Source organism: Lithobates pipiens, unplaced genomic scaffold, assembly GCF_037356315.1.
Source record: "Lithobates pipiens isolate NorthernLeopardFrog02 unplaced genomic scaffold, aLitPip1_a1.2 Scaffold_13, whole genome shotgun sequence".
Lineage (NCBI taxonomy): Eukaryota > Metazoa > Chordata > Amphibia > Anura > Ranidae > Lithobates > Lithobates pipiens.
This window is the reverse complement of record NW_027507718.1, coordinates 492,682,385-492,699,878: the sequence shown is the minus strand read 5'-3', so window position 1 is coordinate 492,699,878 and position 17,494 is coordinate 492,682,385. Positions and strand designations below refer to the sequence as shown.

General features: G+C 49.7%; 1 pseudogene; it reads right to left on the bottom strand.

Moving 5' to 3' along the window:
• The window catches only part of LOC143975918 (protein mono-ADP-ribosyltransferase PARP14-like), a 173,995-nt pseudogene that overhangs the window by 80,867 nt on the left and 75,634 nt on the right, over positions 1-17,494 (bottom strand).

Here is a 17,494-nt window from a genome sequence, read left to right as displayed (position 1 = left end):
TGATGCGCTTTTTTTTTTAGATCAGGTTCACATATGTGTGCTTCATTTTTGGTGCAGTGCGAGTTTAGGCGCATTTTAGGCACATATTTGGGCATGCTCCTATTGAGGTCTATTAGAAAGCACAGCAAAGCATAGAGGACGTTGATGTGCTTTCAAGAAAATCTGCTTTCTAATAGAGTTCAATGGTAGTGTGCCTAAAAACGTATGTAAAACACAACACACCAAAAGGCAAGGCTCATATACTGTGTATTATGTTAAAGTGTTACTAAACCCAGGACCCTGCATTCACTATATCTGGTCTACCACAGTAGACAAAACATAGAAATGCAATATAAACCGCTAAGTTCCTTTTCTCATCAGTAGTATATAGCAGTCTTATGACTTCAATTAGTGTCTGGCCAAGCACTAGTTAAAGCTCATAGGGGGAGTTTGCATTCTCCTCGGACTGTCCTATTTGGCTGCATGTCCCCTGACCCTCTGTCTGGACAGTGCAGATTGACCCTGTACTGATCACATGCACCTTCCCAAGAAAAAAAAAACAGTCTCTAGCAAAACACCAAACTGAGCATGTTCAGAGTGCCCCCAAGGCTCTGTTCTATCAGCACAAGGATTTGAGACAGTGTAAGCCCTTGTACACACGGTCGGAAATTCAGACAGAAAATGTCCGATTGGACCGCGTTGCCGAATAATCCAACCGTGTTTGGGCTCCATCTGACTTTTTCTGTCGGAATGTCCGACCAACAAAGTTTGAGAGCTGGATATCAAATTGAAACATGATCCGATAGGACTTTGTCCGATCGTTTGTAGAGAATTCCGATCGGACAAAGTGCCACGCATGCTCAGATCAAATTACGAGGCCAAAGCTATTGGCTACTAGCCTGAACGTAGTCCCGTCCTAACGTACAAACGTCATCATGTTACGAACGATCGGATTTTCCAACAACTTTGTCCGTGTGTGTGCAACACCAGTTTCGGACAAAATCCGTTGGAAAAAATCCGTCGGATTTTGTTGTCGGAATGTCCGACCGTACTTGGAAGTGCAGTCGCTGTAAATCTGAGGGGTAGATCTGAAATGAGGGGAAGCTCTGCTGATTTTATCATAATCATAATCATGTGCAACTAAAATACTGTTTTTTATTTTCCTTGCATGTCCCCCTCGGATTTCAAGTGCACTTTGCACTTGTAGTTTGCACTTATAGTGCAAAGTGGATTTGCCATTCGTAAATAACCTCCCTTATGTCATTTCCAAAGAGAGAAACAATTGGTAACAATTGGTTTGAGACGGGAGCTTGTGGGTAAAAATGCAAAATGCTAATCTTATAGGAAAAACACTTGCAAGTAAGTGTACCTGTTCCATACCTCCCAACTTTTTGAGTTGAAAAGAGGAACACCTAATATAGTAGAACATTGGAGAGAAAGTGGGGCGATAGGGTCCGTATTTAGACAGGGCACCTCATCCCAAAGATGAAGAAAGAATCAAAAAAGTGGGAGGAAAAAAAGACATGTGTACACCATGATTTGTAAAATATTATATAATTAATTTTATTAAATCACAATTTAATTACAAACAACAATAAATAATAAAAAACAAATGATATTGGGGAGCAGAGTCCAGATAGTAAAGGCCCCAGTGTGGTAATCGGCCTTTGATTAGATATTCAAGTTGGGACTTCCCTACATGTTTCGCCAAAGCATTGGCTTCCTCAGGTGAACAAGATGAACCGACAAAATGGATAAATAGCTCTGCAATACAAAAACAACAATAAGAAAGGAAACATACATATATTTATAGTTTTATACATGTATACAATTTACATGACCTGATATACATCATTGTGGAGCAACTAAGTACCATGTAAGCAAATGATACACCCCTCCCATGTCCTGTTATTTAGACCAGTGGTCATTTAACCCTGTCCTCAGGGCCCACTAACAGGCCAGGTTTGCAAGATAACTGAAATACATCACATGTGATATCATTCGCTGATCAGTGATTGCAGTATTTTAGTCTGCTTCTCCCCAAGGTAATGCATAAAATCTGGCCTGTTAGTGAGCCCCGAGGACAGGGTTGATAACCACTGATTTAGACCATGAAGATTCCATATGCTAAAAATGTTTCTTAAACCCACAACTATTTATGTCACAACTGCTGCTGTCAGAACACACAGATTAGTGCTGCAGCTGATTGGCATTTCTGCAAAGCAAAGAACAGCCCTGAAACTCCTCTTCTGGGGTTCACCGTCAGTGATCTTGGCTCCTCCTCCTCCGAAATTCCAGGCCTGGGAGCAGCATGGTGGGTGCCATTGGGTAGCTGGAAGGGAGATCAGTGGACTTTTGTTTGTTGATCTTCCCCTCCTGTTGATGACTCAGATGCGACATATAAATGCCACTTTCAGGTCCTGGTTTCATTTTCCCATGGCTAGAGAAAACACGAGTGGATTGCGATCTGCACTCTGTTAGTTGCTTCTGTCGGAACGCTTACACACATCACAGGTGATGCCTGTCCCCCTTTCACATGCACTGTCACCATTTGTTCCGGGTTCTTTGTGCCCATCGGTGAACTCAGAACCTGTATGGTGGGTGCCACTGGGTAGAGGGGAAGAAGATTAGTGAACGTCTGTTTGCTTATCTCCTTTTCTTGTTAAAGCGTTTTTAAGCACTTGACCCCTGGAAGCTTTTAGCCCCTTCCTGATCAGAGCATTTTTTTGCAATTTGGTAATTGCACGGTAAAGCAACGCTGTACCTAAACAAAATTGATGTCCTTTTTTCCCCACAAACAGAGCTTTCTTTTGGTGATATTTGATCACCAATATTTTCTATTTTTTGTTATAAAAATATCAAATAAACTAAAATTTTGTCATACATTTAGGCCAAAATGTATTCAGCTATATTTCTTTGGTAAAAAAAATCCAAATAAGCATATACTGATTGGTTTGCGTAAAAGTTATAGCGTCTTCAAACTATGGTATATACTGTATACTGGAATTTACGCAGCTTTTACTTTCTTGCTGTCTCATTTCTTGAGGTGCTAAAATGGCAGGGCAGTACCGTGCACCACGCCCCAAAATACCCCTTTTTGACACCCCAAGGAATTTGCTGAGAGCACATTTAATCCCATGATCGCCCCTGGTGTTAACCCCTTCCCTGCCAGTGTCATTTATACAGTGTCAGTCCATTTTTTTAAGCACTGATCACTGTATTGGTGTCACAGGTCCCCAAAAAGTGTAACTTAGTGTTAGATTTGTCTGCTTTAAAGTCGCAGTCCCGCTTTAAAGCGCTGAACACTGCCATTACTAGTAAAAAAAAATTATAAAAAAAAACATCCATAAATATATGCCATAGTTTGTAGATGCTATAACTCTTGCACAAACCAATCAATATATGCTTATTGGGATTTTTTACCGAAAATATGTAACAGAATACATATTTGCCTAAATTGATAAAGAAATTAGATTTTTGGATTTTTTTTTATTGGGAATGTTTTATAGCAGAAGGTAAAAAATATTGTTTTTTTTTTCAAAATTGTCTGTCTTTTTTTGTTTATAGCGCAAAAAATTAAAACTGTAGCTGTGATCAAATACCACCAAAAGAAAGCTCTATTTGTGAGAAAAAAAGGACATCAATTGTATTTGTGTGCAGCGTCACACTGCTGTGCAATTGTCAGGTAAAGCTACACAGTGCCGTATCACAAAAAATGGCCTGGTTATGAAGGGGTAAAACCTTCCAGAGCTGAAGTGGTTAAAATAACAAACCTGTTATACTAACCTTCTGTGTGCAACAAGATGGCACAGAGCGGCCCTGAACCTCCTTATTTGGGGGATTTTGGGTCCTCCTCCATCAGGTTTCCAGGCTCCGTGTCCATCAGAAAACCTGGGACCAGGTAGATGAGAGGGGGATCAGCAATGTCTCTTTGATGATCTCCCCTTCCTGTTAATAAACCAAAAGCAACATCTAAAACATCACTTCTGAGTCCTGTTAGTTTTATTAAAGGACAGGTGAGATGTCACATCAGAGCTCTTTTTGACTCCTGATGTCTCATCAAAGAGAACCTGTTACCAAAAATGCATCACATAGGAAATATAAAAAGTAAGAGAAAAGTGTAAAGAATTTAATTTACACCCAAGGGCTTCTGCCGGATCGCTTTCACAGATTCCGGTCCCCCCTCACATGCTTCGTTGCCATTTTTCTGGGCTCCATGGTATGTGCCCAGTGGTGAACCCAGAAGCTGCATGGTGGGTGCCACCAGGTAGAGGAAGAGAAGATCAGTGATGACAGGTGAGACCTCAGATGTCTCATTAAAGAGAACCTGTCACCAGGGCCGTCTTAATAGCATCATGGGCCCCCCTGGGCAAAGTAATGCTCTGGGCCCCCTACAATGGAGACAGCGCAGGTAACAGACATCAAGTAGGTAGGAGGCAGACAAGCGGAGCTTCCCTTTTGGGTGGAGCTCCGCTTTAACTACATGAACAATCATTCTGTACAGCAAAGAAACAGTGGGGAAATACTACATACATACTACATACATAAAGTAACAAAGCTGTCCTGTGCATATATATCTGATAGAATGATGCTCAGTAACAAGTATAGACATGGCCGCCAATAAAAATCATGTAACACCATCCAGCCTCACAGGGCTTCAGATACCCCCAACATTGTAACCTCTCTACATCTTATATACATTCATCACTCCTAACTCCATCCAACTAACCCCCCACACACATACACCAGGTTTCCCCCTACCATTGTTATCCTGTTACCACCTCCACACCCCTGGATTCTCAACTCCCCAGCACTCTGACCCCTCTACACCCTAGATATCCCCCCAGCACTGTGACTCCTCTACACCCCAGATTTCCCCTTAGCACTCTGACCCCTCTACACCCTAGATATCCCCCCAGCACTGTGATTCCTCTACACCCCAGATTTCCCCTTAGCACTCTGACCCCTCTACACCCTAGATATCCCCTCAGCACTGTGACTCCTCTACACCCCAGATTTCCCCTTAGCACTCTGACCCCTCTACACCCTAGATATCCCCTCAGCACTGTGACTCCTCTACACCCCAGATTTCCCCTTAGCACTCTGACCCCTCTACACCCTAGATATCCCCTCAGCACTGTGACTCCTCTACACCCCAGATTTCCCCTTAGCACTCTGACCCCTCTACACCCTAGATATCCCCTCAGCACTGTGACTCCTCTACACCCCAGATTTCCCCTTAGCACTCTGACCCCTCTACACCCTAGATATCCCCTCAGCACTGTGACTCCTCTACACCCCAGATTTCCCCTTAGCGCTCTGACCCCTCTACACCCTAGATATCCCCTCAGCACTGTGACTCCTCTACACCCTAGATATCCCCCCAGCACTGTGACTCCTCTACATCCCAGATTTCCCCTTAGCACTCTGACCCCTCTACACCCCAGATTTCCCCTTAGCACTCTAAAACAGTTTTTAGTATTCAGAGAGCACTATGTTTCGTTGCTTTCATTTCATGTACCTTATCTGGGAGCTGGTGATGATGATATGCCTGAGATATAGCAAGCCCAATATTCGTTACCAGTATTTGATCCTCTCTCTTTGATTCTAGTTTTAGTTTGTAATAGTGAGTTCTATCTGCGCTGTACTTCTTTTACATTGATTTATTTGGGATTTGATATTTTGACCCTCAGTAATTCAGCTGCAGTATTTTTAGGGTTTATTGTATTTTGCGCTGGTTGATTCCTTTTTTTATTCTTTTGGCAGATCACTTCTGCATACCCCAGAAAATGCTGGTCTCCTACTTGTTCTGTCGCCACATTTTTCCAGGCTCCATGTACCCATTGGTGAACCCAGAATCTGCATGGCGAATGCAACTGGGTAGCAGGAAAGAAGATCAGCAAACGTGACCTTATCTCCTTTTTCTGTTTCAGTCTTCCTCCCTATCAGCAAACCCAGGACCAGCATGGCAGGTGCCATCAGTTTTTTTTTTTTATTAAAATAACAAACATGTTATACTTACCTTCTCTGTGCGATGGTTTTGTACAGAACGGCCCCTAACCTTCTTTTTGATGGGTCCCCTGCTGGCAATCTCCTCAACATAATTTCCAGGGCTTTGTGTCACTGGCTGGGGAAAAAAAGGAATGGAGTGAGATTTAATATTTAACCCCCTCAGATCCGTGCTATAGCCGAATGACGGCTGTATCGCAGATCTACTTTGCCAGGAGGCTGTCAATAGAAGCCCCCCCCCCCTTTGCAAGATATCTGTTATACTTATATATTTATACATATATATTTATTCAATTTTTGTTTTTTTCAAAACTACGATAAAACTACTACAAGCATAAACAATTACCATTACTACTACAAGCGTGCTGTATAAAAGGAAAATATCTGTTATACATATATATTTATACATTTTTTTTTTTGTTTGTTTTTTTTTGTTTTCAAAACTACTGTCAAACTACTACAATTATAAACAATTACCATTACTACTACAAGCATGCTGTATAAAAAAGAAAATATCTTTATACTTATACATATATATTTAAACTTTTTTTTTTTTTTTTTTCAAAACTACTATAAAACTACAACAAGCATAAACAATTACTATTACAAGCATGCTGTATAAAATAGAAAATATCTGTTATACTTATGCATTTATACATATATATTTATATTTATACTTTTTTTTTTTTTTTAAACTACTATAAAAATTACTACAAGCATAACAATTACAACTACTGCTACAAGCATGCTGTATAAAAAGAAAACATTTGTTATACATATATATTTATAAATTTTTTTTTTGTTTTTTTTTGTTTTTTTTGTTTTTTTTCAAAACTACTACTTTTTTTAAACTACTATAAAACTACTACAAGTATAAACAATTTCCATTACTACTACAAGCATGCTGTATAAAAAATAAAATATCTGTTATACTTATACATATATATATTTATACTTTTTTCTTTTTTTAAACTACTATAAAACTACAACAAGAATAAACAATTACTATTACAAGCATGCTGTATAAAAAAGAAAATATCTGTTATACTTATGCATTTATATGTATATATTTATACAATTTTTTTTTGTTTTTTTATTTTTTTTTCAAAACTACTATAAAGCTACTACAAGCATAACAATTACAACTACTACTACTACAAGCATGCTGTATAAAAAGAATATATATATATATATATATATATATATATATATATATTTATACATATATTTATACAATTTTTTTGTGGGGGGTTGTTTTTTCAAAACTACTATAAAACTACTACAAGAATAAACAATTACATTTACTACTACAAGCATTCTGTATAAAAAGAAAATATCTGTTATACTTATGTATATATATTTAGTATAGTTTTTTAAACTATATAACTACTACAAGCATAAACAATTACAATTACAAGCATGTTGTATAAAAAGAAGATATTTGTTATACTTATACATATATATTTATAAAAATGTTTTTTTTTTTTTCAAAAATATCATAAAACTTCTACAACTTCTAGTACTTACCATTACTATTACAAGCATGCTGCATAAAAAAAGAAAATATGTTATACTTGCGCATTTATACATTTATATTTATACAATTTTTTTTGTTTTGTTTATGTTTTTTTAAACTACTATAAAACTACTACAAGCATAAAAAATTACAATTACTACAACAAGCATGCTGTATAAAAAGAAAATATCTGTTATATATATATATATATATATATATATATATATATATATATATATATATATATATATATATATATATATATATATATATATATATTAGGGCTGTTATTGATTAAAATTTTCGTGTTCGATTAATCGATTATTTTTTTAATCAACTAATTTCAATTAATTATAACGCACAGTAAAGTCAGTATATATAGTGAAATACAGGACTTACAACTCTGTCTGACTACTTAGATCTTGAATTTTAAAAGCAGCGGCAACCCTTCTCATCTCACAGGTTTGCTAATCTGACAGAAGTTCGCTGCTTTTAAATTTCAACATCTAAGCAGTCAGACGGAGTTCTAAGTCCTGTATTTCACTATATAAACTGACTTTCCTGTTATAAATACGTCTAAAATGCGAAACTCCGGTGGGTGTAACAACATGTTCGCTTTCCCCCTTCTTTGTGTATCCTTACTGTGGACGAGTGTGGGGTGTAGCAAGATGGCGGTGACGGAATGTCACTTCCGTAGCAAACTGCGATAGGTCGCCAAATATGTCGTTACAGAGGCATTTGGGGAAGGGGGGGAGGCCGGTGACTTTGATGTCACTGACGTCACCGGATCTCTGACAGAACTCCCTGAAGACCCAGAAGCCGGTGGAGAGGTGAGTACTGATCAAAATAATTTTGATCGATCAAAAAAAATGTGATCGTTAAAAAAATTTAACGATTAATCAAGGAATTAGTCTTTAAATTTCCCAGCCCTAAAAAATATATATATTTTTTTATTTTTTTAAACTACTATAAAACTACTACAAGTATAAACAATTACCATTACTACTACAAGCTTGCTGTATAAAAAGAAAGTATCTGTTATACTTATGCATTTATACATATATATTTATACAATTTTTTTTTTTTTTTTTTTTTCAAAACTACTAGGAAACTAGTACAAGCATAAACAATTACAATTACTACTACAAGCAGGCTGTATAAAAAGAAAATATCATAAAACTTCTACAACTTCTAGTACTTACCATTACAAGCATGCTGCATAAAAAAAGAAAATATGTTATACTTGTGCATTTAAACATATATATTTATACAATTTTTTTGTTTTGTTTTTTATGTTTTTTTAAACTACTATAAAACTACTACAAGCATAACAAATTACAATTACTACAACAAGCATGCTTTATAAAAAGAAAATATCTGTTATACATATATATATATATATAAAAATATTAGGGCTGTTACTAATTACAATTTTCGTGTTCGATTAATTGATAATTTTTTTAATCAACTAATTTCAATTAATTATAACGCACAGTAAAGTCAGTTTTATATTGTGAAATACAGGACTTACAACTCTGTCTGACTACTTAAATCTTGAATATGAAAAGCAGCGGCAACCCTTCTCATCTCACAGGTTTGCTAATCTGACAGAAGTTCGCTGCTTTTAAATTTCAACATCTAAGCAGTCAGACGGAGTTCTAAGTCCCGTATTTCACTATATAAACTGACTTTCCTGTTATAAATAGGTCTAAAATGCGAAACTCCGGTGGGTGTAACAACATGTTCGCTTTCCCCCTTCTTTGTGTATCCTTACTGTGGACGAGTGTGGGGTGTAGCAAGATGGCGGTGACGGAATGTCACTTCCGTAGCAAACTGCGATAGGTCGCCAAATATGTCGTTACAGAGGCATTTGGGGAAGGGGGGGAGGCCGGTGACGTTGATGTCAGTGACGTCACCGGATCTCTGACAGAACTCCCTGAAGACCCAGAAGCCGGTGGAGAGGTGAGTAACGATCAAAAGAATTTTGATCGATCAAAAAAAAAAATTGATCGTTAAAAAAATTTAACGATTAATCAAGGAATTAATCTTTAAATTTCCCAGCCCTAAAATATATATTTTTATTTTATTTTTTTAAACTACTATAAAACTACTACAAGTATAAACAATTACCATTACTACTACAAGCTTGCTGTATAAAAAGAAAGTATCTGTTATACTTATGCATATATATTTAAACAATTTTTTTGTTTTTTTATTTTTGTTTTTCAAAACTACTATAAAACTAAAACAAGCATAAATAATTACATTTACTACTACAAGCATGTTGTATAAAAAGAAAATATCTGTCATATTTATGCATTTATACATATATATTTATACAATTTTTTTTTTTTTTTTTCAAAACTACTAGGAAACTAGTACAAGCATAAACAATTACAATTACTACTACAAGCAGGCTGTATAAAAAGAAAATATCTGTTATCGTTATACATATACATTTATACAATTTCTTTTTTTCAAAACTACTATTAAACTACTGTATAAAAAGAAAATATATCTGATATATCATATTATATATATATATATATATATATATATATATATATATATATATATATATAAAAATAAATTTGTTTTTTTTTCCATTAAAAAAAAAAAACTACTACAATCCTGTATATATAAAGAAAAAGATGTTACTCTATAGATTCTCAATGAACCTTTGCCACATTAGTCCATACTCCAAGTCAATCCTGCGGATCAGCTGCTGTTCAATGTCAATGAACCACATATTACCATTTTCATCAACCCGAATGTCAAACCTGTTGTTGATCCCCTGATGGCCGTGGTCCTGTTGGGGGATGGGGATAGCAGCCCGGCACAGTGGACAGGTTGCGCTTTCCTCCATCCACCGCTGGATGCACGTCGTGTGGAATTGGTGAGTGCAGGTCAGAGTGGTCGTGTCTTCTCCACCTTCATACCCTGCAAAACAGATGATACAGATTACCTGCTCCTCGCCACGCGGCTCCATGGCCGGTGGCGGTGCTGGGAGATGTTCAGCAGGCCTGTCGCGGTGTCTTGGCGAACGGCTCCTGTTCCTGGGTGGCTCTGCCTCCTGTCTCCGCCGATGTGGAGCTCTGGATCGCGTCCGGTGGGCGATTGGTGACTCGTCGCCGTCCTGACGTGAACGCCTTCGCCGGGATCCGGGACGTGAAGGCCGAGGCATCCTGTTGGTGTTGGATGCCTGTATACCTGAAAAAGGCTAAAAATTATAATATTAACAATAATATTATAATAGGGGTTAGTAATAGCGATAAATATCAATAAAAATGATAAAAATCGCAGTTATTTGCTGTCAGTCGCTGAAAATCGCAGTGAAATGCAGGAGCTATCCTCTCTGAATGTCACTCCGTCAACTCGCTAAGGAGAAGTGACCTGAGACTGCCTCAGACTGGAGTAAATAAGAACCTGTGACCAATCACAGCGCCTCTTACTGAAGCACCTGACCTGATGCGCCTCACACCAACTATGTCATATAACACAAACCCATATCAATTTTATATAATTTTATTGATTTTACTTCTAATTTAACAGTATTGGGTGATTTTAATGGTTATTCTTGAATATGGCCACAAGATGGCAATCTCTGTCTTCTCCGGCTGTAATACCGATCTCCGCCACAGGTGTCTCCTATCCCGATCAGCCGTATACAGTGATTTTTTTGGTTTCATCATCACCCGTCGGCCATCTTTAGTACTGGAAATCTCTATGGAGGAGGGACGAGAGACTGTTACTGAGGGGGAGCTGAGAGGAACGGTCCCGGGGGGCAGAAATGGCGGCCGGGGGGCGCAGAGCTGTGCAGGTGAGGAGGAGAGGAGGGGGGGGGGGAGAGGAGACCGCGGGAATGGTGAGGAGGAAAGTCCGGGGGGGAGACAGAGCTGGAGACCCCAAATCATCCTCAACACCCCCCTCCATGTTCACTAATCACCCCCCTCCGTGTTCACTAATCACCCCCCTCCCCTCCTGTCATCACCCCCCCTAGCCGTGTTCTGTAATGGCCCCCCCCGAGCCGTGTTCTGTCATGCCCCCCCCGAGCCGTGTTCTGTCATGCCCCCCCCGAGCCGTGTTCTGTCACCCCCCCCCCGAGCCGTGTTCTGTCACCCCCCCCCGAGCCGTGTTCTGTCACCCCCCCCCCCCCGAGCCGTGTTCTGTCACCCCCCCCCCCGAGCCGTGTTCTGTCACCCCCCCCGAGCCGTGTTCTGTCACCCCCCCCGAGCCGTGTTCTGTCACCCCCCCCCGAGCCGTGTTCTGTCACCCCCCCCCCGAGCCGTGTTCTGTCACCCCCCCCCGAGCCGTGTTCTGTCACCCCCCCCCGAGCCGTGTTCTGTCACCCCCCCCCCCCCGAGCCGTGTTCTGTCACCCCCCCCCCCCCCCGAGCCGTGTTCTGTCACCCCCCCCCCCCCGAGCCGTGTTCTGTCACCCCCCCCCCGAGCCGTGTTCTGTCACCCCCCCCCGAGCCGTGTTCTGTCACCCCCCCCCCCCGAGCCGTGTTCTGTCACCCCCCCCCCCGAGCCGTGTTCTGTCACCCCCCCCCCCGAGCCGTGTTCTGTCACCCCCCCCCGAGCCGTGTTCTGTCACCCCCCCCCCCCGAGCCGTGTTCTGTCACCCCCCCCCCGAGCCGTGTTCTGTCACCCCCCCCCCGAGCCGTGTTCTGTCACCCCCCCCCCGAGCCGTGTTCTGTCACCCCCCCCCCCCCGAGCCGTGTTCTGTCACCCCCCCCGAGCCGTGTTCTGTCACCCCCCCCCGAGCCGTGTTCTGTCACCCCCCCCCGAGCCGTGTTCTGTCACCCCCCCCCCGAGCCGTGTTCTGTCACCCCCCCCCCGAGCCGTGTTCTGTCACCCCCCCCCGAGCCGTGTTCTGTCACCCCCCCCCCGAGCCGTGTTCTGTCACCCCCCCCCGAGCCCGTGTTCTGTCACCCCCCCCCGAGCCGTGTTCTGTCACCCCCCCCCCGAGCCGTGTTCTGTCACCCCCCCCCGAGCCGTGTTCTGTCACCCCCCCCCCGAGCCGTGTTCTGTCACCCCCCCCCCCCCCCGAGCCGTGTTCTGTCACCCCCCCCCGAGCCGTGTTCTGTCACCCCCCCCCGAGCCGTGTTCTGTCACCCCCCCCCCCCCGAGCCGTGTTCTGTCACCCCCCCCCCCCCGAGCCGTGTTCTGTCACCCCCCCCCCCGAGCCGTGTTCTGTCACCCCCCCCCCCCGAGCCGTGTTCTGTCACCCCCCCCCCCCCCGAGCCGTGTTCTGTCACCCCCCCCCCCCGAGCCGTGTTCTGTCACCCCCCCCCCCCCGAGCCGTGTTCTGTCACCCCCCCCCCCCCCCCGAGCCGTGTTCTGTCACCCCCCCCCCCCCCCGAGCCGTGTTCTGTCACCCCCCCCCCCGAGCCGTGTTCTGTCACCCCCCCCCCCCGAGCCGTGTTCTGTCACCCCCCCCCCCGAGCCGTGTTCTGTCACCCCCCCCCCCCCGAGCCGTGTTCTGTCACCCCCCCCCCCCCCCGAGCCGTGTTCTGTCACCCCCCCCCCCGGTCCGGAGGGGCAGAAATGGCGGCCGGGGGGCGCAGAGCTGTGCAGGTGAGGAGGAGAGGAGGGGGGGGGGGGAGAGGAGACCGCGGGAATGGTGAGGAGGAAAGTCCGGGGGGGAGACAGAGCTGGAGACCCCAAATCATCCTCAACACCCACCTCCATGTTCACTAATCACCCCCCCAACATGTTCACTAATCACCCCCCTCCGTGTTCACTAATCACCCCCCTCCCCTCCTGTCATCACCCCCCCTAGCCGTGTTCTGTAATGGCCCCCCCCCGAGCCGTGTTCTGTCATGCCCCCCGAGCCGTGTTCTGTCACCCCCCCCCCGAGCCATGTTCTGTCACCCCCCCCCCCCGAGCCGTGTTCTGTCACCCCCCCCCCCGAGCCGTGTTCTGTCACCCCCCCCCCCGAGCCGTGTTCTGTCACCCCCCCCCCCCGAGCCGTGTTCTGTCACCCCCCCCCCCGAGCCGTGTTCTGTCACCCCCCCCCCCCCCAGCCGTGTTCTGTCACCCCCCCCCCCGAGCCGTGTTCTGTCACCCCCCCCCCGAGCCGTGTTCTGTCACCCCCCCCCGAGCCGTGTTCTGTCACCCCCCCCCGAGCCGTGTTCTGTCACCCCCCCCCCCCCCGAGCCGTGTTCTGTCACCCCCCCCCCCCCCCCGAGCCGTGTTCTGTCACCCCCCCCCCCCCCGAGCCGTGTTCTGTCACCCCCCCCCCCCCCCCGAGCCGTGTTCTGTCACCCCCCCCCCCCCCGAGCCGTGTTCTGTCACCCCCCCCCCCGAGCCGTGTTCTGTCACCCCCCCCCCCCCGAGCCGTGTTCTGTCACCCCCCCCCCCCGAGCCGTGTTCTGTCACCCCCCCCCCCGAGCCGTGTTCTGTCACCCCCCCCCCCCGAGCCGTGTTCTGTCACCCCCCCCCCGAGCCGTGTTCTGTCACCCCCCCCCCGAGCCGTGTTCTGTCACCCCCCCCCCGAGCCGTGTTCTGTCACCCCCCCCCCGAGCCGTGTTCTGTCACCCCCCCCCGAGCCGTGTTCTGTCACCTCCCCCGAGCCGTGTTCTGTCACCCCCCCCCGAGCCGTGTTCTGTCACCCCCCCCCCCGAGCCGTGTTCTGTCACCCCCCCCCCCGAGCTGTGTTCTGTCACCCCCCCCCCGAGCCGTGTTCTGTCACCCCCCCCCCGAGCCGTGTTCTGTCACCCCCCCCCGAGCCGTGTTCTGTCACCCCCCCCCGAGCCGTGTTCTGTCACCCCCCCCCCCGAGCCGTGTTCTGTCACCCCCCCCCGAGCCGTGTTCTGTCACCTCCCCCCGAGCCGTGTTCTGTCACCCCCCCCCGAGCCGTGTTCTGTCACCCCCCCCCCGAGCCGTGTTCTGTCACCCCCCCCCCGAGCCGTGTTCTGTCACCCCCCCCCCCCCGAGCCGTGTTCTGTCACCCCCCCCCCGAGCCGTGTTCTGTCACCCCCCCCGAGCCGTGTTCTGTCACCCCCCCCGAGCCGTGTTCTGTCACCCCCCCCGAGCCGTGTTCTGTCACCCCCCCCGAGCCGTGTTCTGTCACCCCCCCCGAGCCGTGTTCTGTCACCCCCCCCCGAGCCGTGTTCTGTCACCCCCCCCCGAGCCGTGTTCTGTCACCCCCCCCGAGCCGTGTTCTGTCACCCCCCCCGAGCCGTGTTCTGTCACCCCCCCCGAGCCGTGTTCTGTCACCCCCCCCGAGCCGTGTTCTGTCACCCCCCCCGAGCCGTGTTCTGTCACCCCCCCCCCCCCGAGCCGTGTTCTGTCACCCCCCCCCCCCCCGAGCCGTGTTCTGTCACCCCCCCCCCCCCCCCGAGCCGTGTTTCTGTCACCCCCCCCCCCCCGAGCCGTGTTCTGTCACCCCCCCCCCCCCCGAGCCGTGTTCTGTCACCCCCCCCCCGAGCCGTGTTCTGTCACCCCCCCCCCGAGCCGTGTTCTGTCACCCCCCCCCCCGAGCCGTGTTCTGTCACCCCCCCCCTGAGCCGTGTTCTGTCACCCCCCCCCCCCCCCGAGCCGTGTTCTGTCACCCCCCCCGAGCCGTGTTCTGTCACCCCCCCCCCCGAGCCGTGTTCTGTCACCCCCCCCCCCGAGCCGTGTTCTGTCACCCCCCCCCCCGAGCCGTGTTCTGTCACCCCCCCCGAGCCGTGTTCTGTCACCCCCCCCCCCGAGCCGTGTTCTGTCACCCCCCCCCCCGAGCCGTGTTCTGTCACCCCCCCCCCCCCCGAGCCGTGTTCTGTCACCCCCCCCCCCCCCCCGAGCCGTGTTCTGTCACCCCCCCCCCCCCCCCCCCGGTCCGGAGGGGCAGAAATGGCGGCCGGGGGGCGCAGAGCTGTGCAGGTGAGGAGGAGAGGAGGGGGGGGGGGGGGAGAGGAGACCGCGGGAATGGTGAGGAGGAAAGTCCGGGGGGGAGACAGAGCTGGAGACCCCAAATCATCCTCAACACCCCCCTCCATGTTCACTAATCACCCCCCCAACATGTTCACTAATCACCCCCTCCGTGTTCACTAATCACCCCCCTCCCCTCCTGTCATCACCCCCCCTAGCCGTGTTCTGTAATGGCCCCCCCCGAGCCGTGTTCTGTCATGCCCCCCCGAGCCGTGTTCTGTCACCCCCCCCCCCGAGCCATGTTCTGTCACCCCCCCCCCCCCCCGAGCCGTGTTCTGTCACCCCCCCCCCCCCCGAGCCGTGTTCTGTCACCCCCCCCCCCCCGAGCCGTGTTCTGTCACCCCCCCCCCCCGAGCCGTGTTCTGTCACCCCCCCCCCCCAGCCGTGTTCTGTCACCCCCCCCCCGAGCCGTGTTCTGTCACCCCCCCCCCCGAGCCGTGTTCTGTCACCCCCCCCCCCGAGCCGTGTTTCTGTCACCCCCCCCCCCGAGCCGTGTTCTGTCACCCCCCCCCCGAGCCGTGTTCTGTCACCCCCCCCCCCCCCCGAGCCGTGTTCTGTCACCCCCCCCCCCCGAGCCGTGTTCTGTCACCCCCCCCCCCGAGCCGTGTTCTGTCACCCCCCCCCCCCCGAGCCGTGTTCTGTCACCCCCCCCCCCCGAGCCGTGTTCTGTCACCCCCCCCCCCCCCCCGAGCCGTGTTCTGTCACCCCCCCCGAGCCGTGTTCTGTCACCCCCCCCCCCCCGAGCCCGTGTTCTGTCACCCCCCCCCCCCCGAGCCGTGTTCTGTCACCCCCCCCGAGCCGTGTTCTGTCACCCCCCCCGAGCCGTGTTCTGTCACCCCCCCCGAGCCGTGTTCTGTCACCCCCCCCCCCGAGCCGTGTTCTGTCACCCCCCCCCCGAGCCGTGTTCTGTCACCCCCCCCCCGAGCCGTGTTTCTGTCACCCCCCCCCCGAGCCGTGTTCTGTCACCCCCCCCCCCGAGCCGTGTTCTGTCCACCCCCCCCCCCCGAGCCGTGTTCTGTCACCCCCCCCCCCCGAGCCGTGTTCTGTCACCCCCCCCCCGAGCCGTGTTCTGTCACCCCCCCCCCCGAGCCGTGTTCTGTCACCCCCCCCCGAGCCGTGTTCTGTCACCCCCCCCCCGAGCCGTGTTCTGTCACCCCCCCCCGAGCCGTGTTCTGTCACCCCCCCCCCGAGCCGTGTTCTGTCACCCCCCCCCCGAGCCGTGTTCTGTCACCCCCCCCCCCCCGAGCCGTGTTCTGTCACCCCCCCCCCGAGCCGTGTTCTGTCCACCCCCCCCCGAGCCGTGTTTCTGTCACCCCCCCCCGAGCCGTGTTCTGTCACCCCCCCCCGAGCCGTGTTCTGTCACCCCCCCCCCCGAGCCGTGTTCTGTCACCCCCCCCCGAGCCGTGTTCTGTCACCCCCCCCCCGAGCCGTGTTCTGTCACCCCCCCCCCGAGCCGTGTTCTGTCACCCCCCCCCGAGCCGTGTTCTGTCACCCCCCCCCCGAGCCGTGTTCTGTCACCCCCCCCCCGAGCCGTGTTCTGTCACCCCCCCCCCCCCGAGCCGTGTTCTGTCACCCCCCCCCCCGAGCCGTGTTCTGTCACCCCCCCCCCGAGCCGTGTTCTGTCACCCCCCCCCCCGAGCCGTGTTCTGTCACCCCCCCCCCCCCGAGCCGTGTTCTGTCACCCCCCCCCCCCCGAGCCGTGTTCTGTCACCCCCCCCCCCCCCGGTCCGGAGGGGCAGAAATGGCGGCCGGGGGGCGCAGAGCTGTGCAGGTGAGGAGGAGAGGAGGAGGGGGGGGGGAGAGGAGACCGCGGGAATGGTGAGGAGGAAAGTCCGGGGGGGAGACAGAGCTGGAGACCCCAAATCATCCTCAACACCCCCCTCCATGTTCACTAATCACCCCCCCAACATGTTCACTAATCACCCCCCTCCGTGTTCACTAATCACCCCCCTCCCCTCCTGTCATCACCCCCCCTAGCCGTGTTCTGTAATGGGGCCCCCCCCCGAGCGTGTTTCTGTCATGCCCCCCCGAGCCGTGTTCTGTCACCCCCCCCCCGAGCCATGTTCTGTCACCC